Raw genomic sequence first — 26,132 nt, 5'->3', positions numbered from 1 at the left:
ATTTAAGCTACAGTTTTTAACCGAATTAGGAAGTATTTGACATTAAAGACTCCCATCAAAAACTGTCAACATAGGTCCATGTTTTATTATAACCCCTATATAACGGTACCTCCCAGTTTCTAGCCCAACAAAAATTGTCAACATACATAGTTAGATAAAGCATTTTATGTACATTATCTGACATTTTAGCGTACCCACGAAAAGTTGGGGACTGGAATGAAAACTAATTATTCCATTTTAGTTCAGAATATTTTATGGTGGAGGGTATGAAAAGTTCGGCCCGGGCGAACTTAACGCTTTTTTACTTGTTTCCTACTGATATTCTTCTATCAATTGCCTTTCTGACTACGGAAATGTATATTTTAGAATAAAAGATTAAGGGATTACCTCAACTTATCACTTTCAAAAAATCGAAAAAAAAATATTGACTTAGTATAAGTAGTGCAGGGTGTGCCGCAAAAAATTATTTCTGAATAAAATTGGCCGAGATATAAGTAAAGAATCCGTTGTATTTTGTTTGAAGAGGCGTAACATAAAACGCGTTTTTCTCGAAATGACATTTTTGAAGTCGGTACCAACGATAGCTTGAAAACTAATGGATCGATCTTCATATATTTTTGTAAGCTTATTTAATACATAAAAAGTTTGTCCTTCAGCCACACAGATTAAAAAAAAAAAACATTTTTCCCAAATTTTGTTAAGCTTAAAGACAAGATTATATAGTTCTTAAAACGCCCACAAAAATATATGAAAATCGACATATTCCTTTCCGAGTTATTATTGGCACAGCAAAACGCTTTCCTCAAAAAAAGGTTTCCTCTTTCGAAAAAAAGATCTACTTAAACATATTATTAGTGTCTTTGAAAAAACTCATGTAAAATGAGTTTTATTAAGATTTCCATTTCTGACGTATGTTAAAAGCCTGGCTACGCAATCCAAAGTTTTCCTTCACTGCAAAGTTTTACAGACAAACATAGAGTATTTGGTGTACTATATAACTGAAATCGGGCAAAACTGCATATTATGCTATATAAATCTGATTTTCAATGATATGAATGATGTTCGATTACGATTTTCAAGTTTTATACAATTTGTATAACAAATTGTTTCTGCACTTTGGTTTCAAAAAGTCTAAGACAGACGCATATACGTCGGATGGATGGATTGGGGTACATCAATTCAGAAAGTGCTTCTATGTCGTTCATTAAAATTAATGATGGGCTTATTCCTATGGGCTACAAATTTTTGTCTCCAGAATGGCTGTATAATTTCTGAATACGATATGTAGGTAAATCCATAACATGCATTAAGATTGTAAAGAATTGTTTTGGAAGAATATAACCACCACTGTTAATCAAATATAAGGGGTTGTGTGATTTTTATACCCTCCACCATAGGATGGGGGGTATATTAAGTTTGTCATTCCGTACTCGAAATAATCATTGTAGAACCCACAAACTATATATATTCTTGATCAGCGTGCAATTCTACATCGATATAGCCATGCTCGTCCGTCCGTGGAAATCACTCTAGCTTCCGAACGGATTGAAGTAGGTGGATGAAATTTTGGTAAAATCTATTATATGTATGTAGGACTTTCGGTATTGAAATCGGGCTATGTAGGTTCACGTTTTCGTATAGCTCCCATACAAAGTGGCGCATGACGCGTCGTCGTTTAAGGGAAGTTTTAGGATATTTGTCACATTTGACCACCGAATTGGTTGTAATTTGGTATTTTCTGTCTCCAGAGGCTAAAAAATATTTCTACCGAATTTTGTTTATATAGGTCCACGTTTTGGTATAGCCCCCATATATAGTACGCGTCATTTTAAGATATTTTGAATGTATTAGGCCCATTTGACCACAGAATCTGTTGTAGCTTTGCATTTTGCGTTTTAAGAGGTTAAGAAACATTTCTACCATAACATGTTTACATTTTGTTTCCACAGGCTAAGAAATATTTCTACCATAAAATGTTTATATAGGTCCAGATTTTGATATAGACCCATAGGACGATATCTCCCGATTTTCGGTATTTTGAAGGTTTTAGCCTCATTATCTCAGCGAAATGGCTGAAATTTGGTATTTACTCTTTGTTGGGAATATAAAACTTCCCCCGGAAATTTGTATAGGTCATATAGCCCCCATAGGACGGTACCTCCCGATTTTCGGTATTTTGAAGATTGTGGCCTCAATATTCCTCCGAAATGGCTGAAATTTGGTGGTTAGTCTTCATTTGGGGTATATAATATTCCATAGGAAATTTGTCAGTATAGGTCTACGCCTTCATATAGTCCCATAGCAAATTCGGAAAATTGTAAATATTGGTCCATGTTTTAGAAAGAACAAAAATGTCGCCCCATATTAACTGTTTTGAAGGAAGTATTATCAGTTGCGATATATGTACTACTCCTGCAATAAAATGAAGAGTTTAGTACTTCCATAAACGAAATAAAACTAATTGTTCCTATTCACTTCAATATAGTTCGTGGTGGAGGGTGTACAAAGTTCGGCCCGGCCGAACTTAACGCTTTTCTTACATGTTTTATAAGAACAATTAACCAAATATAGTATCTTGTAAGCATAGAGTGATTTTTGGATTGGAAATTACATTGTTTCTTCTTTCATTATTCATATGGCAAAAACCAAAAATGTTTTACAATCGATGAATCCGAGTTTTATCCATTCAGAATTCGCGAACCGTTAACATAATCTATATGGTATGACTGAAATGTCGACAATTAAAATTGATTTTTGTGGAAGCTATGTTGGCACCAATATATAAAATGGGCAAAACTGGGTTGAAGCCAACACGTTTTTTTATGTTCTCTTCTGATTTCTGGCTTAATCATACATTTTATAGACCTGTGCCCAAAGAAAGAATCACAGAATACTCCATGGCAACATGATACTGGTGCATGATTTTTCAATATATCCACTGCATCCACCTAAAATTGATGCTGACATTTTGAAGCAGGAATTTCGGGGTTTCTTGATTTTTGTATAATGCGGGCGCGCAACAGGATTATATTCCAAACTCATAATAGGATTATAGAACTCGTGATTCTCGTCGTTTAATGTATATCTAATATGTGTGCTCCTTACAGTATCCTAGTAATTTGAGTCTAAAAGATAAAATTTGAGGCGTGAATTTTCTTAAAAACCTTTTTTTCGTGTAAAATTTCAAACTGTCATTCGATTTCCTTTGAATCCCACGTGAATTTAGTTTTTTTTACGCGACGAATCTAATTTTTCACAAAAATGGAATCCTTTATACGCGATTATAATATTTGCGAAAACACGCGTCATAAGTTAAAGAGATACGCGAGTAATATGGATTTATTACGCAAAATAGAATGTGGAGGCACATCCGCGGTTCTTAAAGAATCTATTTGAAATAGGTGTATATTGACGTATTTTTAATGGGCGCTAATGATACCGGATGCGCATCAAAATCGTACGCACATTGCGCGACTTTTACCAACTTTAAGGTTTTTGGTATTGTGAGATGCAACTGACGGCACACAAAGGCCGCTGAGTGAAACATCGAAATATGCATAGATATTGATTCGCTGTATCCAAAATCGGATGCGCATCAACCGACTTTTACTAATTCGCGAATAACAGGCTTTTTAATTTTCATATTTTTTGAATGATCGTAATTTCAATATTACTCTTAATTTGCTATCCTTATAAGTTATCACAGTAAGCATTTAAGCTTTCGCGATCGTAGACCATATTTCTTGATGCAGTTTTAGCAGTATACAATAATTATTGTATGGGATTTTAGCGAATTAGTTGAAGAACTCCTACATATTTGTTACTAATTTTTCTAATCGAACCAAAAATATATATTTGGAATAATATTTTATCAATAACTTTTTATACCCTCCACCTTAGTATGGAGGGTATATTAAGTTTGTCATGCCGTTTGTAACACATCGAACTAATCATTTGCGGCCCTATAAAGTATATATATTCTTGATCAGGATAAAATTCTAAGACGATCTAGCCATGTCCGTCTGTCCGTCCGTCTGTCCGTCTGTTGTAATCACTCTTGCGTCAGCAATAATTGAGATAGAGTGCTGAAATTTTGCACCCGAGGGTCTTTTTTCTATAGGCAGGTCAAGTTGGTCAAGATGGGTTTATCGGTCCACTCTTTGGTATAGCCCCCATATAACGGTACCTCCGGATTTAAGGTATTTTGACGTTCTTCGCCACATTTGCATACCGAATTAGCTATAATTTGGCACTTAGAGTTCCTAGTGATCAACAAACTTATATCCCAAAGGATATGGGCATAGGTCCATGTTTTGGTATAGTCCCCATATAACGGTACCTCCCGATTTTCGGTATTTTGAGAATTTTAGCTACAATTTTAACCGAACTAGCTGTAATTAGCAATTTGAGGTTCTCAGTGGTCATAAAATATCTCCACCAAACATCGTCAACATAGGTCCATGTTTTGGTATAGCCTCCATATAACGGTACCTCCCGATTTTCGGTATTTTGAGAATTTTAGCCACAATTTGTAATCGAACTATCTGCAATTTGACATTTGAGGTTCTCAGTGGTCATGAAACATCTCCACCAAACATTGTCAACATAGGTCCATGTTTTGGTATAGCCCCCATATAACGGTAACTCCCGATTTTCGGTATTTTGAGCATTTTAGTTGCAATTTTTAACCGAACTAGCTGTAATTTGCCATTTGAGGTTCTCAGTGGTCATTAAACATCCCCACCAAACATCGTCAACGTAGGTCCATGTTTTGGTATAGCCCCCATATAACGGTAACTCCCAATTTTCGGTATTTTGAGAATTTTAGCTGCAATTTTTAATCGAACAAGCTGTAATGATCGGTATTTTGAGAATTTTAGCTGCAATTTTTAATCGAACAAGCTGTAATGATCGGTATTTTGAGAATTTTAGCTACAATTTTGTCTATTCAAAAATAATCGTCAATATAGGTACATGTTTTGGTATATCCCCCCATATAACTGTAGCTCCCGATTTTCGGGAATTTTCAGTGGTCACGAAATTTCTTCACTAAAATTCGACAACATGGGTCCCTTTTTGAGGGTCTACATTGTTTTGATGAAACTACCCTCAATTTGACTCTTGAAGTTCCAGCTATAAAACTTTTCCGCCAAAAAATTTAAAAATAGGTTGACTCTTTGATATATGTGAATGTGAAAGTCTGGGGCACGGAAAATTCCTCTTGGGGAAGAAAGGCCTTGGTGGGTATATTATGAACCCCGAAGGACATATCCGCCGTGAGTCGAACTTCCGCGTTATGGCGTGATGAAATTTTTGTTAGAGACCCTGTGGGCCATCAGGAATTAGCGTTATATCTTTGTTCACTGTTGCTTAAGTGCTCTACAAAAACAACTAACAAAAATATAATGCTAATTGATGATGGCTTACAGGGTCTCTTGCAAAAACTTTATCACGCCATAACGCTGAAGTTCGACTCACGGCGCATCTGTCCTTCGGGGTTTTAATATACACACACCAAGGGCTTTCATCTCCAAAACCAATTATCTCTGTCCCAACATTTGTGTTCACAGTGTAATTCAAGCAATAGTGGGAGGCAGTAGGAGTCTATCCATTGTCGGAAAGTTGTACCACCAAAAATTGTAAAAGGACCCTAATTATTCCATTTTAATTAAGACTATTTTATGGTGGAGGGTATAAAAAGTTTGGCCCGTCCGAACTTAACGATTTTTTACTTGTTTCTTTTTGTTGTTGCTTTATTATGCAAATTATATACCCAATCTCTACAAATTCGGTTTCATATTTTCTATGCATTGCCTAGATTCTTTAGATATTTGTATTTTTTTTTAGAAGTTTATACGGACTCTGAGGTAGTATTGTTCAGATTGCAACCAGATTTATTTTTTAATTTTTTTGATTTTTCGCGAAAAGAAAAAAAATTAGAAATTATGGTGCATCTACGGATGGATATCAAATGCTGTTACTGATATATGCATACATTTTCTCAATACAACAAATAAGAAAGTTTAAAATATTTTTTCTTTATAAGAGAATAACAAGTAAGAAAAGCGTTAAGTTCGGCCGGGCCGAACTTTTTTTACCCTCCACCACAAATTTCAGCCATTTCGGTGGATTAATGTGGCCACAACCTTCAAAATACCGAAATTCGGAAGGTACCGTTCTATGGGGGCTATATGATGGCGTGGACCTATACCTACAAATTTCTGGGGGAAAGTTTTATACGCCTAAAGAAGACTAAATACCAAATTTCAGCCATATCGGTGTGATAATGAGGCTAAAACGTTCAAAATATCGAAAATCGGGAGATATTGTATTATGGGGGCTATATCAACACGTGGACCTATATAAACATTTTATGGTAGAAATGTTTCTTAGCCTCTGGAAACACAAAATACAAAGTTACAACCGATTCTTTGGTCAAATGGGTCTAATCCATTCAAAATCTATTAAAATGACGCGTACTTTATAAGGGGTCTTATATGGGGGCTATACCAAAACGTGGACCTATATAACGCAACTTTGGTAGGAATGTAGGAATGAATGCCTCTGGAGACACAAAATACCAAATTACAACCAATTCTGTTGTCAAATGAGTCTAATACATTCAAAATATATTAAAATGACGCGTACTTTATATGGGGCCTTATATGGGGGCTTTACCAAAACGTGGACCTATATAACCCAACTTTGGTAGGAATATTTTTTGGCCTCTGGAGACACAAAGTACCAAATTACAACCAATTCGGTGGTAAAATGGGCCAAATATCTTAAAAATTCCTTAAAACGACGACGCGTCACGCGTCATTTTGTATGGGGGCTATACGAAAGCGTGGACCTACATAGCCCGCTTTCAATACCAAAAGTCCTACGTAAATATAACATATTTTCCTAAAATTTCATCAACCTACGTCAATCCGTTCGGACGCTAGAGTGATTTCCACAGACGGACAGACGGACAGACAGACAGACGGACAGACGGACGGACATGGCTATATCGATGTAGAATTGCACGCTGATCAAGAATATATATACTTTGTGGGGTCTACAATAATTATTTCGAGTAGTTACAAACGTAGTGACAAACTTAATATACCCCCATCCTATGGTGGAGGGTATAAAAACCGCTATACCTTTTGCGCGCATCGACCAATTTTGTGAACGCGAGCAGATTTGAAACCAGAAGTTTTTCCTTAAACTCTATACCAAAAACCGTAGATGTGCCCGCAAAAAAAATTTTTAATTTTTTCAAATGGAATTGTAAAGGAAAATTGGTTTTTATCATATACTGAATGTCTATTCAGACACGTTGAGTTTGTACCTATAATGAATGAAATTTTGAAATGGGTTTATACCTATTAATACAAAAAATCGGAAATGCTTTACAACCCATCCATCCATCCATCCATGTGGAGCCAACCAGTGCAAAGTTAAAAACATTTATTATTATTAATTAGCATAAGAATAAATCTCCATCAGCATTACAGGAAATCACAATAAATGTATAAATAAATCAAACATCATTCACATCTTGTTAATGAGGTGAAGACATAAAATCATTTTTTAATATTTCAAAGAATTTCATGAATCTTCCGTTCAATATAAGCTGTATGTACGAAGTCGTGTGTGTGTGCGCCCTCCAACGGAGGGAATCTGGTTATACGAATTAAAAATATATTTTGGCCAAACGTTTTGACACTAATCCCAATTTTTATATTTTAATAATAACCAATGTTGGGGGCTTAAGCTAGCCCGCGATACTAAAACTAATTTAGCTGTATTGTGATTTTATTATCGTAGTTCTATAAAGTTTTCATGAAGAATCATTTATGGTTCAGTTTTTTTTTGTTTTGTGTTTTTAATTTGCACTTATTAGTGCAAATTTATTCGCATATAAATGATGATTGGGGAATAAATTAAACAAATTTATGAGATATTATGGATTTTCCATTATTATATTTTCATAAATAATTATGATGTTAGCTGAGTGTGGTTTCCGTCGCAATCATTGGAAATGGAAGACGCGAACGATATTGCATTGTAAATAGCTATAATTTATGGTAGGTATTTCCAGTGGAAATGGAAATTGCTTATTAATATAATGCAATGTTATATTCCTTACTTTTAAATTAGGAAGAGACAATTTTATCATCTTCCCTATTACCCCAATAGCTCCCTCATGTGTAACTTTTGCAAATAGCACAAGTAAATCCCACGAAGTGGCCTAATCGGATACTCATGTCTTCATCAGTGGTTTTAGTTGGAGCGGCAAGGTTGGTTTGTCGTAGTAAAGGACGTTATTCTGATACAGCAGATGGGAATAACAGTGATAAGTAAAACATACTTACTTACTTATTTTCTTAGATGGATTTTTACTGAACATTTGTTCCATACGCCGAACTAAGAAAATATCTCCATTCCTCTCTGCTGTATTTTCACAATCTGGGATATGTAACTTTCTGATGTCTCGTTTCACTCGTTCGCTCCAACGAAGCTTTGCCCTTCCAGATATGCGTCCCGTATTTATACGCCTTTTTAGCGGGTTCATCATTACTCATTCTTAAGATATGGGCTAGCCATCGCAATCGTTGTATCTCGATTCGTTCAACTATATTGATGTCGTTGTATAGTTGATACAGCCCCGTAGACCTTTTGAAGAATTTTGCTCTGGAACACCAAACACTGCATTATCTGCTTGCGCTTCTGAACCATACATTAGTACGGGCAGTATCAGTGTTTTGTAAATTTTACTTTTGCTTGATGAGATGTGGCTTTATTTCTAAACTGCTTACTCAACCCAAAGTAGAATCTTTTTTTCAACACTATTCTTCTTCGTATTTCACAATTAATGTTGTTTGTTGTTTATGGCGGTGCCGAGGTAGACGAAGTCCTTTACTACCTCAAAATTGAAGGCACCAATATTCACATATGGTGGACGTATTACGCTTCGATACCATCACCTTGGTTTATCGCCATTTACTTCCAGACTGACTTTAGCAGATTCCCTTTCGACTTTTGCAAAGGTATCAGTTACTTATTTTACCGATCAACCCATGATGTCAACGTCGTCGGCATAAGCAAGTAACATATAGCTGTTTGTGTATATTTTTCCACTTTTTTTACCTTTACATCTCGTATGTCCTTTTCCAACAGGATGTTGAAGAGAGCACACGACAGGCCGTCTCCTTGCCTAAAACTTCTTTTGGTAATAAACTCTTCGGAGAGGTTCTTTCTTATTTTAACTGAGGACCGATTATCAGTTAAAGTCATCTTACAAAGCCGAATGAGCTTTGCGGGAATACCAAAATCAGACATGGTTTGGAACGCCTTTGAACGCATAGGACTGTCGAAGGCGGCTTTATAATCGACAAAAAGATGGAAAGTGTCGATCTGAATTTCTTGGGTCTGTTCCAGTATTTGCCTCAAGGTAAATATCTGGTCAATGGTGGATTTGCCCGGTCTACAGCCGCACTGATAGGGTCCAATTATTCCATTGACCATAGGGTTTAGTCGCTCACACAATATGCCAGATACTATCTTATACGCAATAGGGAGCAGACTTATGCGCCTGTAATTGCAGCACACAGTCTTATCTCACTTCCTGTGGTCTGGACATAGGATGCTCAATTTCCGCTTTCTTCCTGTCAGATGGTGCTAACTAGCTGATGCATACACCTTATCAGCGTGTCGCCTCTGCTTTTGATCAGCTCGGCTGGTGGACCATCTGCTCCTGCTGCCTTATTATTCTTCAGTCGTTTACCTCATCTTGGCCGGGCCGTATACGTTCTCTTTTGGGATTGGATTTGTGGTATCTTCGTTGTTTTCGTTAGTATTGGAAACCAGCAGTTTGGAAAAATGCACTTTCCATATACCAAGCACAGATAGTGTGTATTAGTTACCAAATTACCTTGCTGATCACTGCAGGAGGATGTGCCTGTACCTCCTCTCTCCTTTTCTCCCGATACATCTCTCGTGCGCTACGCGTTGCTACTGATTGTAGAGTAGCTCTATATGCCGCATTTTTCACTTCGGTTCCTTGGTGGTGAAACTGGAGACCAGATGCTTTAAGCTCCTACCAACTACAAATCCGCAACCAAACTTATGCCTTGTGTCATGGCAGTTATAATACAGTGCGTGTTGTTGTGACTTCTTTCCCAATCCATCATATTTAATGTATGGCAGTTATATCGGCCTTGTTCTTTTCAATTTCACCTGCCAGCGCGTAAACTGCGCCTTCTCTATAAAGAGTGCGAACATTCCAGGTGCAGATTAGCAGATCATGGTCAGTAGAACGTTTGCGGGGGTCGTCAACTTCGGTATCGGTAATATAAAAAAAGAAGTAAGAACAGCGTTAAGTTCACAAATTTCGATGGGATATTGAGAACACGACCTTCAAAATATAGAAAATCAGAAGGCCCGAATAAGACTAAATACCAAATTTCAGCCACTTGGGTGAAATAATGAGGCTAAAACATTTGAAATATCAAACAATCGGGATGTAGCGTTCTATCAAAACGTGGACCTATACCGACAAATTTCTGAGGGAATTTTTTATGGCACAGAGAAAGACTAAATACCAAATTTCAGCCACTTCGGTAAAATAATGAGGCTAAAGCCTTAAAAGTACCGAAAATCAGGAGGTACCGTTCTATGGGGGCTATATCAAAACGTGGACCGATATACCAAACATCCTAAGAGTAGTAGGAATTTTCACACCACAGACGGACATATTTGAATCGACTTGGAATTTTACCCTGATCAAGGATATATATACTTTATAGGGACTCCGATGAATATTTCGATGTGTTACAAACGACAAATTTAATTATAATTTTGAATATAAATAACGAAAATAGTTAAATTGTTTTCTTAAATAGTCCCCAGTATGATTTATACAGTTTTTCATGCGCTCAAGCCAATTGTTGCAGCATTTTTCCCACTCTGATTGAGACACCTCCAAAACATGGTTTTTGATTATCATTCGTCGCCAGGATCCATATTATAAATGCCATTTGAAGCACCACGATAGTATTCTTTTGACATTTCTTGCTCCGTTCGACACGGGATCCAACGAGAAAAACCCATTTTTTGCAGCCAGGTGTTCATGCAATATCAAATGTTAGTCGATGGAAGAAATGTGCAAGGATGCCGCCATCTCACGGTATATAACATGGTGATCTTGCACTATCAGTTCACGCGCGGCTTATTTTTTCTGGCACAATGGCCGTTTTTGGACGACCCTCACGACCTTCGGTTTTTAGAGAGTGTAGGCCATGGTTGAATTCATTTAACCAGTTTTATATAGGCCATACAAATATTTAATTTCTTCGATGTACTCTTGCCATGATAGTCCACGTCGAAAGTTGTGAAAAATAATCTGACGAAAATGTTCACAAGTAAATTCTGTCCTGACTACGTTTATGCTAAAAAATGTCAAACTTTTCAATGGAAATGTCAAATGGCACCTGGCGATACGCAGTGTTGCCTAGGCCAGGATGTTATCGTGCAGCCCTCGTACCCACTGCAAAACATTTTGTTGTTTTTCGTATATTCGAAGCCACAAAATATGGATGGACTTTGCTCAAATAAAAATATAATATTTATTTTTTAAATTTTTACTTAACAACGATTAATCCAAATTTTCCAGTTCCTGGTTAGACACTTTGAAAAAAAAAAACTTACGAAGCATTTTCGACGGCACGTGTACAGTGTTAATTCTTTTACCTTTTTATGAGTTCCTTGCCCTTAAAAACACACATACACGACCTTAAAATTGAAAATGCAGTAGTATTTGTTTTTTGATTTATTTCTTTAAATTAAGTTTTTTTTAATTTATATTACAAAGTTAATATATGCCTAAATATGTACTCTATAATTTCCGCAAATTTTTTTTAAACACAACTGATTTTATTACAAAAAATACACAATTAAATTTATATACAGTTTCATAAAAGCACTGCTGCAAGCACTCAACCGAAAGGTTAAAGAAATGAGAAGAAAAGCAAGCTCAGTTATAGGCTGGGAGCGACCCTTACTCCGAATCTGACACCAAAAGTGAAACAAGCACAACCGTTGTGGTAATTACCACTAAAGAAGATGTCCACCAGATGCTGAATGACGTGATTTTCGTTGTTGAATTGTTCAAAAAACATGTTTTGGGGTGTTTAAATCGGAGTGAAAAAGTGATTCAACAGTTGGTTTGAATCATGCTGGAGATTAGTTAAGAAAACAATAAAACTATTTTTGATGGTAAATATTCGCGTTTTCATTGTTAGGCCAGATAGTTCAAAACGTGGATCTATGTCTACCATTTTTCGACGATATGTTTTTTTACTACTTAGAACCCTAAATTCTAAATTTGTATATGTAATATAAATAAAACCTGTCAAAATAACAGAAATCAGGTGGTAACGTTATATGGGGCATATACCAAAAAATGCGCATATGTGCAACGTTTTAGTGGATAAGTTTTCTGACCACTAAGAACCCCAAAAGTCAAACTAAAGCTAATTTGGTCTGAGAATGTAGCTCAAAACTTAAAAATACGTCAATCATAGACATATGTTCACAACTTTTAGTAGATATAGATGGGGATTTCTGAGTAAAATCGGACACTTTTTCAAGATGAGGGTTTTGATTTTCTTTATATTTTGCTGTGGTGATGCTCCTAATCAGCAAAGCATTTCAGTATATTTTCAGATTTTTTTGACCGACGGCTCCAGAGATATCATAACTTCTCTAATATTGGTCCAATTTGAAAAAATATTGTTTTGTATTTTTTGTTGTTTTATCAGCTATTTAATAAAAAATAGAAAAAATATTTGCACAGTGACCTTGGATTCAATTTTCGCGATTTAATATTTAAAATCAATTTTTAACAATGATTGACCCCTTCGATTTTTCCTGAAATTTGTTTGTATTAAAATATGATCAATTACAAAAATTTAAGTCCTATTTGGTAGTGGGATTCGAGCGATTACTATTTTTTCTTAATTTTCTAAAATGTTTATTACTTAATCGCGGGAATTGCATTCAATCTGTACAATTGTTTCTCCGATTCTCCGCCCAAAAATTAAGGATACCGTCAACTACAAAAATGTACCTAAGATGTCAGTAAACAACTTTCTAGAACATATGAGGATTCTAGGAATGATTTTCAGGGCTGAAATTTAAGAACAACTAAATTATTTTTAACATTCCCCCTGTTCAGGTTTGGAAATAACAAACTGTTAAAAACTCAAGTAAATTGGAAAGGTTTGGTATTTACGTACGTGAACAGGAAAGAATGATCTAAAATAGTCGAATTTTGAGCTTGAAAAATCGTTCCTAGAATCTTCATATGATAGTTGTTTATTGAAATCTTGACGATATCTTTAATTTTTGGGCGGTTGGGTATTTTTGGACAAGAATCGGAGAAAAAATTGTACAAAGTTTTTTTTGCTATTTTCACCTTTAAGAACCGTTCATAGACATTTCGCATGTTGCAGAAAGTTGTTCATTGATGTCTTTGCTACATTATTGCAGTTGGTTGTTTTGTTGAATATTGAACGGTTTAGTATCTGTGGACTAGAACCAGAGAAAATAGGATAAAAATGCCATTTGCTTTGTTATTTTGACCTTTAAAACCCATCTTTACAGAGATCGTATGTTTATTGCGATCTGAGGTACATTTTTGTAGTTGGTTGTTTGCTTCTAATTTGATCGGTTTGATAGCTGCAGACCAAAACCCGAGAAAAATTTTTAAAAGAAAGTTGACCTTGGCGATTTTGACCTTGCAGATGAAGTTTGATGGATTATATGTCTTTACAATGTTTGTTCCTTAAGACAAGATCTACATTTATTTATTTATTATATATTTTATTTATTATTTATTTATTTATTTATTTATTTATTAATTAATTAATTAATTTATTTATTTATTTATTTATTTATTTATTTATTTATTTATTTATTTATTTATTTATTTATTTATTTATTTATTTATTTATTTATTTATTTATTTATTTATTTATTTATTTATTTATTTATTTATTTATTTATTTATTTATTTATTTTGTATAAGTTCGATACATTGGTTACGCCAATGTATATGTTCGATGCATTGTTTCCCCTTCGGCAGCATTACAATTAACCGCATTAATTGGCCGCTCTTTCGAGCTCAAATGGGGAAATCTTCTCTGCCTTTCTTTTAGGAGTCACATTCGCCTGGTTCGGATTGTGGGAGAGAATATTCCTTCTTTCCCACGCTCTCTCCTAAAAGTCATATTCGCTCAGTTCGGATGCAGAAGGGGCGCTTTCCAATGCTGTCGTCGTCGTTGTTGATCACAACCTTGTAAGCGCTATTATGCTCATCTGCAACTACACTTGTTCTTTCGCTCTTGTTAACGACACACGCATAAAGGTAAAGTCTTGTTTCTTTGAAACCCACCTACTTTACAAATAAAGAATTGAAAATATTTACATAAACAAAATTACATACACAAATTGTTTTTATTTCTTTTCTTTTTGGGTTTCGCAAACACTGGTATCACGCCAACATTTTGATCCAATCGAGCCGGATCAATAACCTGCATATTGAAGTTGTTGCTAATCTTGGTTTCTTTCCCTATTTTCAAAGGAGAAAAATCATCAACATCATCATCCCCCCTCATCAGTGCGCATCATCTCACCATCATCCACATCAAAAATCATCCAAATAACCAAAATATCCACAAACAACATCATTTACTAAAAGGTACGTAGTTCAGTTTCTTTTATATTGAGCATACCGCGAGTGTTGTTGTTTTGCTTTTTTTTTCGGTTTTAAAAAAGTGATATTTTTGATATTTCGTTCGCTACGTCGCGTACTGGTCGCCCTACAATTGCCTTAACGCGTGTGCTATAACATAAAAACCATCATACAGTCCACTTATTGTCGTACAATTTGCTAAATAATCGTATTAAAATAACCAATAATCCCAATATTGTGCTTTATTTTAATACATTCGCTGATTATTTACAAAAAATCTAAATTATTCTAATTTAATTTCTGCCTAATTTGCATTTGTTCGCATTCTATTGCTTTAATTTGTTTGCCGGTGATCGATTCTGTAGTGCTTGTTTATTATTTCTACCTAAGGGCTTACATACACACATTCCCTTAATCGTTGAAATTGTCAGCCACTAGTGAGAAAAACAATAACAACACTACTATTCTCCATCGTGCCCTTTTATTTGCAATTCTAAAAACTACCAACAATTTTCTAATCTCATTTGTCGTTTGGGTTTTTGTCGTTTAATCGCAACAACAAAAATACCCAAAAATTCCAGCATCCATACAAGCTAGCAACAATTTATTTCTTTTTTTTTTCCAACTCTCTTGTCGTTGGTTGGTTTGTGTGTGGTTTGACTAACATACGTTGATCGCTCTGCCGACGCGACGCTGCTTGTGTTTTCCTTTCTTTTATTCGTTTTCGTTGCTGGCTGTCGCACCTTGGGCACCAGTGTAAAAAATAATATTTTTTTGATAAATTTTTAATAAAATTTTGTTTGTTATTTTTTTCGAATATAATTTCGTGTCGCGATTAAATATTGATTGTTCGTGATATTATTCGAATAAAGCACCCTACAATCGGCATTATTGATAATATTTATATATTAAATTCACATTTTATTGATTTTTTTTCAATTATTTATAAATATTTATTTATAAATTCAATTTTAATTTTTTTTCGAAACATTTTTGGATAAATTCGTTTTTACCACATAGTGTGACGTGCACCCTACTGTTGGTAATAGACGATTTTCTCATTAATTTGTCAAAAATTTGTGATTTTTCGATTTTTTTCGTACTTTTTTTAGTTTTTCGTTGCTATTAGCCATCGTGCTTATTTCTTTCGATCTTTTTCTGCAAAGTAGACCGTGTGTACCCTACATTCGGTTCTAGTTGACTTTCTGAAATAGTTAAAAAAGTGATTTTTTTGAGAATTTTGAATTTTCTGTCGATTCTTTTTGGTTTTTTCTTGTCTTAAATCATGTCGGTCACTCCTGTCACACAATTTATTCGTGCTTCTGACAATGTTGTCAAATTCATTGCTGGCTTTAATCTGATTAGGCCAGAAAACCACACTGTTTTCAATCTTGAGATTCGTAACACGGAACTTCAAGATTTGTGGAATAAAGTGAAGGATACTTATGATAAGTATCTGGATCATCTTATTACCGTAGAGGGTACTAGTTCAAATGACATTTCGTCGGCTGACGCAAAGTATCAAACTACTTGCGAAAGCTACGTCGCTTGTTTGTCGACAATTAATGAAAAATTGCAGGAGCTTAAGTCAGTAAAGTCTTCCCCTGCTTCCCCATCTGCCTTGCTCGTTAGTACTCCTCAAAACAGTCCATCTCAAAATAGTCATCGGATCAATTCTGCGATTCGTGGGTCCAATATACCTAATATTGGTCAACAACCAGCCTCTAATGGTGGCAATATCTCTATTCATAGTTCTATTTCTCCACATTTATCGAATACTGCTTTCCCAGATGTCCAAAACCCTTCGGACATTTCTATTGCTAATTGGAGCTTACCACCATACGTTTCGAATAACATGCATCATCTTCATTTACCACCGTGTGACATTGAAGATTTCCATGGTGACTTCTTATCGTGGCCCACTTTCCGGGATCTTTTCTCAGCCATGTTCATTAATAACGCTGGGCTAAGTGACATTGAAAGGCTTTGTCACTTGGTGCAAAAAACAAAAGGTGAGGCTAGGGAAATCGTTGCAAAGTTTCCGCTCACTCACAAAAGCTTCGCTTTAGCTTGGAAGTCGTTAAAGGATACGTACGATAATAAACGTATTCTAGTCCATAACCATCTCATGCTCTTATTTGATCTTCCTGCCTTTGAAACTGAAACTAGTTCTAATTTGAAAACTTTACAGCGTGGAATAAATAGTTGTATTTCTGCTATGTCAGTCTATGATGTAGTCACGGATCATTGGGATCCAATTTTGGTTTTCATTTGTCAACAACGTTTGCCTAGACTAACTGTTTCTTTGTGGGAGCAGAGTATTAAGGACAAATCTTTATTATCCTCGTGGGAAGAATTAGACAAATTCCTCACAGAAAGAATTCAGACATTAGCTTGCCTTAGAGACATGAGAGGTTCTTCTTCTATTTCAATTCCGAAAAGTAGAGCCCAAACTAATCTAGCTACTTCTTCGGTTAAAGATAAATCTAAATCGGCCTGCATACTTTGTAGAAAAGAACCCCATTCACTGCGTTCTTGTCCTAAATTTAGAGCACTTTCGTTTGAAAAGAGATTTGAAGCTGCCAAAAAGCAGGGTTGTTGTATAAATTGTCTTTCGGTGGGACATTCAGTCAAAGACTGCTCTAGTACCCACAATTGTAATATTTGCAATAGTCGCCATCATACTATGCTGCATAGGCCTTCTTCATCTTCTTCACCTAGACCATCCACATCTCTTTCGTCGTTGACCAATAGCCATCCTCCACAAGTAGATGGAAACATCGCTTCTACTTCCACCGGGGCTAATCCTAGAGCCATGAATAGTCAAGTGTTCCATACATCCCAAGATCGGAATGTCTTGCTAGGTACTGCGATGGTCAACATTGTTCATTTAGGAGTTTCGTATCCTGCTCGGGCTCTTATAGACCCAGGTTCAGAAGCTTCTTTTATTACTGAACGTTTGCAAAAGCGCCTTAAATTACCCACCCAGTCAATCACTGCTACTGTTTCTGGTGTTAATAGTTCAACATATGCCACTTCGAAGAAAAATTGTTCGCTTCGCATTGGTTCTCGTTTCGATTCCTCCTTAATTGTAGAAACTTGTGCGTTTGTTCTTCCAAAAATTTCCGGAAGCCTTCCCTCATGTCCCCTCAGTTCAAACATCACATCTCGATTGCCTAATATTGGTTTAGCCGATGATCGTCCCTTTGATTCACGACCTGTCGATTTATTGTTGGGGGCAGATTTGTATCCACAGATTTTGCGGGAAGGGACGCAAAGAAATATTCTGGGTTCTATGTTAGCCCAAAACACGATATTTGGCTGGATTCTGACTGGTCCCATGCCTTCTTCTTCAGTCCAGGTCTTCACGACTGTGTTGGATATAGCTGAGGAGGAATCTCTCAGCGAAACACTACTCCGGTCACCATCGGACATGTTTCGTGAGAGGAATTATCGTGCCACGACCGTGCGAGATTCGGAGGGTCGTTACGCAGTAACGCTTCCCTTTAATTCCGGATTTCCGCAAACATTGCAACTGGGGGATTCTCGTAGAAACGGTTTGAAACAGTTTTGTCGGTCGAATAAATCTCTTCTTCGAAGACCTCGGTAAAAAGTCGTTTATGTTCAACCCCCAAAATCTTATTCCAATTCTCTCGCTTGCTGCATTCTACATTCATTAACCTCGACAAACCGTCCACAAAACTCGTAGTATTTTATTTTTTTTAACTTTCAATGGTATTATTCTGAATCATCTTCTTCCAACTCTTCAGGTAGATGTAATTCTATAGATAGTGTCGATCCCAAGCATTTTCCTTTCCAAATCATTTGGTGTAGAACTTCTTCTTCTGACCCTATTCAAAATTTAAGTTGCAAACGGTCACATGTGGGATACACTGTGCGCCCTTCCTCGCCATTCGTACACCTTGTCAATTAGTAGATGACACTCAGTATCATTATTCACTCACATTATTCGTCGATGATTATCCATCACAAACTTTGAACTGAGGAAGTGGACATCAAATCATATTTCTCCTTTGTCTCGCTTTTCTCCTGGTAAACTGGTTATATCCACATTCTTCCTTTGTATAATTCAACAGTTTCAAGCCATTAGGACTTCGATTAAAAGCTAATTCCGATTCTTTCATTTCCTAGATACTTCCGAAATTAAAGCGACCAAGCTTCGTTTAGTAAGTCTTGCCCAAAAATTATATTTTGCTGAGGATAAAAGCTCACTTCTGTCACTAAACCTTCGTTTGGACTAAGACCCTCGTTCGCGTCTTGTTAAGTTTCCAACACGGTCCTACACTGAGCGCCACCCGATTTTATTGCCGTATCGTTGTCGATTTGTTCGTCTTATTGCAGAATTCGTTCACGCTATTTCCACTCATGGTGGAAATCAGTTGATGTTTCGTATACCTCGTATCACATTTGATATGAAGACATTTACGGGTAAAGCGTGTCGAATTACCCAAGGTTACGTACTTGTCTTCACCTGCTTTTTAGCTAAAGCAGTTCACTTAGAAGCCACTTCTGACCTATCTGCTGCTTCATTTCTGGCATCTTTCGGTTTTATTTTCATCGTGGTTGCCCTAGGACATTGTTTTCTAATAAAGGAACCATTTCGTCGGAATTTCTCGTATCATTGAAAATTTATTTCTTCGCACAACGAACAACCAATATCCTTCCAATGCCGTGTAAAATGCAAAATCGCGCGTCATGGCTCAACCTTGTTAGCCCACCTCACAATATACTTCGTTTTCCTGGGTTATTTTAGTCGCAGTACACCCCTAAATTGAAAAAATCGTGCTAGTCGAATTAAGTAAAAATTTAATTACACCTAAAATGCTCAATAGAAACTGAACTACGACACCTCTCACTTGCAACATACTCCACTACTAACTCTAGTTTAAGTTTGCTCGCGAATTAGTCTAACCCTGTTGCCTCGCAGATAGCGCGTCAAGGTGGGCGGCAAATGTATAAGTTCGATACATTGGTTACGCCAATGTATATGTTCGATGCATTGTTTCCCCTTCGGCAGCATTACAATTAACCGCATTAATTGGCCGCTCTTTCGAGCTCAAATGGGGAAATCTTCTCTGCCTTTCTTTTAGGAGTCACATTCGCCTGGTTCGGATTGTGGGAGAGAATATTCCTTCTTTCCCACGCTCTCTCCTAAAAGTCATATTCGCTCAGTTCGGATGCAGAAGGGGCGCTTTCCAATGCTGTCGTCGTCGTTGTTGATCACAACCTTGTAAGCGCTATTATGCTCATCTGCAACTACACTTGTTCTTTCGCTCTTGTTAACGACACACGCATAAAGGTAAAGTCTTGTTTCTTTGAAACCCACCTACTTTACAAATAAAGAATTGAAAATATTTACATAAACAAAATTACATACACAAATTGTTTTTATTTCTTTTCTTTTTGGGTTTCGCAAACACTGGTATCACGCCAACATATTTATTTATTTATTTATTTATTTATTTATTTATTTATTTATTTATTTATTTATTTATTTATTTATTTATTTATTTATTTATTTATTTATTTATTTATTTATTTATTTACTAGCTGACCCGGTCCGCGTTGCTGGCCCGTTGTTTGGGTTCTCCGTGTAAACTTTAGTTATCTATACTGTTCGGCATCCCTCTAGAAACTTCATAATATAAATCAATGTTTTGACATAAATTCCATGTAATCCCCCAAATTTAATATATAAAATCTCGTTTATTATACCCTTCACCATAAATCGACAGTTTAAAGCACTTTGTAACCCACATATAATGGTCGGTGCACGTCAATTAACATTGTGGAGTTGATCGCGCTATCCAACTTATTGTTTAGTGTTCAGCGTTTATAGCGTTTTTTAGGCACGCTTACAAAATTATGTATATTATCTGAAATAATAAATGTTTGCAAATTTTGTGATGACCGCGATATTTCACTTTTCGCGATATTTCACTTCCGCGAAGACCATGCAGGGTCAAGGCAGTAATTACAGTAGTATTGCAAACAATCTGTAAACAATACGTTCAAAAATATCAAAGATTTCAGATTTTCTTAAAAACATTGTGGGGGAGCACCACCGGTCACTACTCTTAGCCGTATAAAAACAGCTTACGACAGTTCTAATTAATTGAAATAATACATTTTTGAAAATTTTGGGATGACCGCGATATTTCACTTCCGCGACGACCATTCAATGTATCTTGAATTTCGCGGTTTTCTTAAAAAAATTGTGGGGATGACCACCGGCCACTACACTTAGCGGGATAAAAACAAATAGTTTACGATCTACTCTCTGACCTAAAAACTCCACATACAAAATTTCATAAGATTTCCCAATCGATTTTTCGGAATTTCTATATAGTGACATCTTAAGTTATCGGGATTTTACTGTATTCCAGATTATGGCGTTGACCGCGTTATCCCACATATTGAAGCCATAACACTGGCGGTTTTGTAGTCACGCTTACTAAAATTAGGTATATTATTTGAAATAATACATTTTTGAATAATTTGGGATGACCGCGATATTTTATTTCCGCGACGACCATGCAAAAAATATATAGCTTATTTTCACCACCGGTGTTCCCAGTACATTATCTGAAATTTTCAAGATAATCTATTCAGCCGTTTTTGAGTCTATTCGGAACATACAAACATAATAACATACACACATTGCCTTTTATATATTAGAAGAAGAAGATAGATTGTTGGTCTCGGTTTGGGTCGTAATTATTACTGCAAAGAATTGTTAGTATAGGTCCTCGTTTTGATATAGCTCCCATAGAACGGTACCGGCTGATTTTCGCTATTTTTGAGGATTTAACATCATTATCACACCAAAATGACTGAAATCTGGTTTTAAAATATTTTAAAGAGGAGAGCATAAATATTCGGATCGACCGAAAGACACGCCTTTTTATTTGCGCTCGGTATGTAACAGTTATAGGTTCACGTTTTGATATAGCTCCCATAAAACAGTACCTCCAGATTTTCAATAGTTCAGAGATATAGCCACTGTTGGGGGTCGTAAACAGTCTTGCAGAGAATTTTCAGTATACGTCCTCGTTTTGATATAGCTCCCATAGATCGGTGGCGCTGATTTTCGCTATTTTTGGTGGATTTAACCTCATTCAGCCCGATCGAACGTAACGCCTTTTTTCTTCGCGCTCTATATGCAATAGTGGTAAAATACCCCTCAGCGAAATGAATGTTCCTTCGGGATATGTATGGCAACATTTATATAATTCATAAAAAAATTACTTCTATAAATTGTAGTCGTTATTATCGAGATTTTGCTGTATTTAACAAATGTATCTTTATCTAGCTATTCCAAGGATTGAAATCAATGCTCATGAAGTTTCACTTCCCACATTTTGAGATTTTATCCGTAATTATAATATTTTGAAAAATCGAACACGATCACGGTATTCTGATTCCAATGATGATATTGTATTGTATATCAATAACCTTGTCTGATTTCCAATTGATCTTTCTGGAATTTCGATCTTGTGACATCTCAAGTTATCGGGATTTTACTGTATTCCAAAATGTGGAGTTGATCGCGCTATCCAACTTATTGTTTAGTGTTCAGCGTTTATAGCGTTTTTTAGGCACGCTTACAAAATTATGTAAATTATCTGAAATAATAAATGTTTGCAAATTTTGTGATGACCGCGATATTTCACTTTTCGCGATATTTTACTTCCGCGAAGACCATTCAGGGTCAAGACAGCAATTACAGTAGTATTGCAAACAATCTGCAAACAATACGTTCAAAAATATAATGGACTTCAGATTTAAAAAAAAATTAAAATAGCTCACGACCGCGCTATCCCACTTGTTCAAGCTAGTGTTTATATCATTTTTGTGTCACGCTTACTAAAACTATGTATATTAATTGAAATAATACATTTTTGAAAACTTTGTGATGACCGCGATCATTCAGGGAAAACAATTTGTAAACAATACGTTCAATAATATCAAAGATTTCAGATTTTCTTAAAAACATTGTGGGGGAGCACCACCGGTCACTACTCTTAGCCGTATAAAAACAGCTTACGACAGTTCTAATTAATTGAAATAATACATTTTTGAAAATTTTGGGATGACCGCGATATTTCACTTCCGCGACGACCATTCAGGGTCAAGACTGTATGTACCATAGCATTGCAAACGATTTGTAAACAATATATTACAAAGTATCTTGAAAGAAATTTGAATTTCGCGGTTTTCTTAAATAAATTGTGGGGAGGACCACCGGCCACTACACTTAGCGGGATAAAAAAAATAGATTACGACCTACTCTCTGACCTAAACACTCCACATACAAAATTTCATAAGATTTCCCAATTGATTTTTCGGAATTTCTATATAGTGACATCTCAAGTTATCGGGATTTTACTGTATTCCAGAATATGGCGTTGACCGCGTTATCCCACATATTGAAGCCATAACACTGGCGGTTTTGTAGTCACGCTTACCAAAATTAGGTATATTTTTTGAAATAATACATTTTTGAATAATTTGGGATGACCGCGATATTTCACTTCCGCGACGACCATTCAAAAAAATATATAGCCTATTTTCACCACCGGTGTTCCCAGTACATTATCTGAAATTTTCAAGAAAATCTATTCAGCCGTTTTTGAGTCTATTCGGAACATACAAACATACAAACATACAAACAAACAAACATACTAACATACACACATTGCCTTTTATATATTAGATTTATTTATTTATTTATTTATTTATTTATTTATTTATTTATTTATTTATTTATTTATTTATTTATTTATTTATTTATTTATTTATTTATTTATTTATTTATTTATTTATTTATTTATTTATTTATTTATTTATTTATTTATTTATTTATTTATTTATTTATTTATTTATTTATTTATTTATTTATTTATTTATTTATTTATTTATTTATTTATTTATTTATTTATTTATTTATTTATTTATTTATTTATTTATTTATTTATTTATTTATTTATTTATTTATTTATTTATTTATTTATTTATTTATTTATTTATTTATTTATTTATTTATTTATTTAGTTATTTATTTATTTATTTATTTATTTATTTATTTATTTATAATCGGAAAATTTTTGTTACAAAAACAGGCTGTTAGTCTCTGTGGAGGCCTCCAACATTTCTGCAGAGAATTATTTTTATATGTCCACATTGTGATATAGCCCCTAGATTTTCGCTGCATTTACGACAAAGGTGGTAATGTCGGAGTGTCGAACGGCATACAGTCTGTCTCAAAAGTAGTATACAGCTTTGAAATCAAAATCTATATATATAAAATTGAAATTTGTTTGTCTGTGCCTTATAGACTCGAAAACCGCTGAACAGATCTTACTGAAATGTTTAGGGTACATTGCTACATGGCCTGGAATGAAAATAGGCTATATCATTTTCTGAAATTTCGCGTTGATCTGGAGATATAGCATCAAAACCGGAGGTACCTCCAAAAAATTTAGATTTTGTATGCAACTATCTTTTGAACTGTTACAGATACAATCTTCAAATTTTGTATGCGTGACGGAGTTTGATGTAGAAATAAATTTACCAAATTATATTCAAATCGGTTCAGATTTGGATATAGCTCCCACATACATATATTTTCGGCCGATTTCCTTATTTTATGTACCAAACATGCTATTTATGTCCAATTTCGATGAAATTTGGAATGTATGACGGAACTTGGTCTGGAAATAAACGTGCCAATTTATATCAAAATCGGTTCAGATTTGGATATAGCTCCCATACACTTATATTTTCGGCCGACTTCCTTATTTTATGCACCAAACACGCTATATATGTCCAATTACGCTGAAATTTTGAATTTCCCACGGAATTTGGTCTAGAAATAAATGTGCCAGATTATATTGAGATTGATTCAGATTTGGATATAGCTCCCATATATATTTTCGACCGATTTCTTTATTTTATGCACCAAACACGCTATATATGTCCAATTTCGCTGAAATTTTTAATGTGTAACGGAATTTGGTCTAGGCATAGATGTGCCGAATTATATCGAAAACGGTTCAGATTTGAATATAGCTCCAATATATATTTTCGGCCGATTTTCCACATTTTATGCACCAAACACGCTGTATATTTTCAATTTCGCTGAAATTTGGAGGGTCTGACGGAATTTGTTCCAGAAATAAATGTGCTAACTTATATAGAGATCGGTTCAGATTTGAATATAGCTTCCATATATATTTTCGGCCGATTTTCTGTAGTTTATGCACCAAGCACGTTATATATGTCCAATTTCGCTGAAATTTGGAATGTGTTACAGAACTTGGTCTAGAAATAAATGTGCCAAATTATATCGAAATCGGTTCAGATTTGGACACACTACATATGTCCAATTTCACTGAAATTTGGAAAGCGTGACGCAATTCGTTCTAGAAATAAATGGGACAAATTATACCGAAATCGGTTTAGATTAGAATATAGCTCCCATATATATTTTCGGCTGATTTTCCGTATTTTATGCACAAAATGTGAATGTAAGACGGGATTTGGTCTAAAAATAAATATGACAAATTATATCGAGAGCGGTTCATATAGGAATATAGCTACCCATATATATTTTCGGTCGATTTAATGTTTTTGTTGCGTATGTTCAATTTCAATGAAATTTTGAAGACTTAGCAGTCAGTAAAAGTCATCATTATTTACAGAAGTACTTATAGTTGGGAAGGAATTGACCAAGGCTACAGCAATTAAGTATCATATCTTTGAGAGACTTCTTAAGATTTATGTTTTATTATGATATATCAAAATCATTAGGAATACTTATAGGCGGAAAGGCTTTCCATAGTAGCTTCATAACAACCCTGAATAGCTATATAACGCCTTCATATATCCTTTATTTATTCGTTAAAATATTAAAAACGTTTATATAATTATGCATTCCATTATATTTTATCGTAGTCGGGGCAGCAAAGCGCACCGGGTTCAGCTAGTAAGGTATAAAAAGCGCTATGACTTATTTAAAAACAACAAACAATTAGTTTTATTAAATACGCACGAAGGTAGACTTCGGTGATAATAATGAAAAGTGCGCAATATTTGCATTCGTTCGAATCCAAAAAAGCCCATAATGTATATCCCAAAAGTTAGTAAAAAATTCTTGATATTTTAAACTAAATTTGAATTTAAGATTCTCAAGAGGATCGTAAAACTCAGAAAAATTAATCATCTATAAATACAACTTCTATAGCGACAAAATTCCGGGTGTTATATCCTGTTAATGAATTCTAAAGTCATGAAATGCTCAGAAAAGCTCTAAAGTTTCAACATGGGTTGATCTTGATAGAGTTTGAACTTGTCCTGTTTAAAAAAA

The sequence above is a fragment of the Musca autumnalis genome, unplaced genomic scaffold (genome assembly GCF_047663935.1).
Source record: "Musca autumnalis isolate F117 unplaced genomic scaffold, ASM4766393v1 scaffold_1, whole genome shotgun sequence".
Taxonomy (NCBI): Eukaryota; Metazoa; Arthropoda; class Insecta; order Diptera; family Muscidae; genus Musca; species Musca autumnalis.
Note: the sequence above shows the minus strand (reverse complement) of the source record.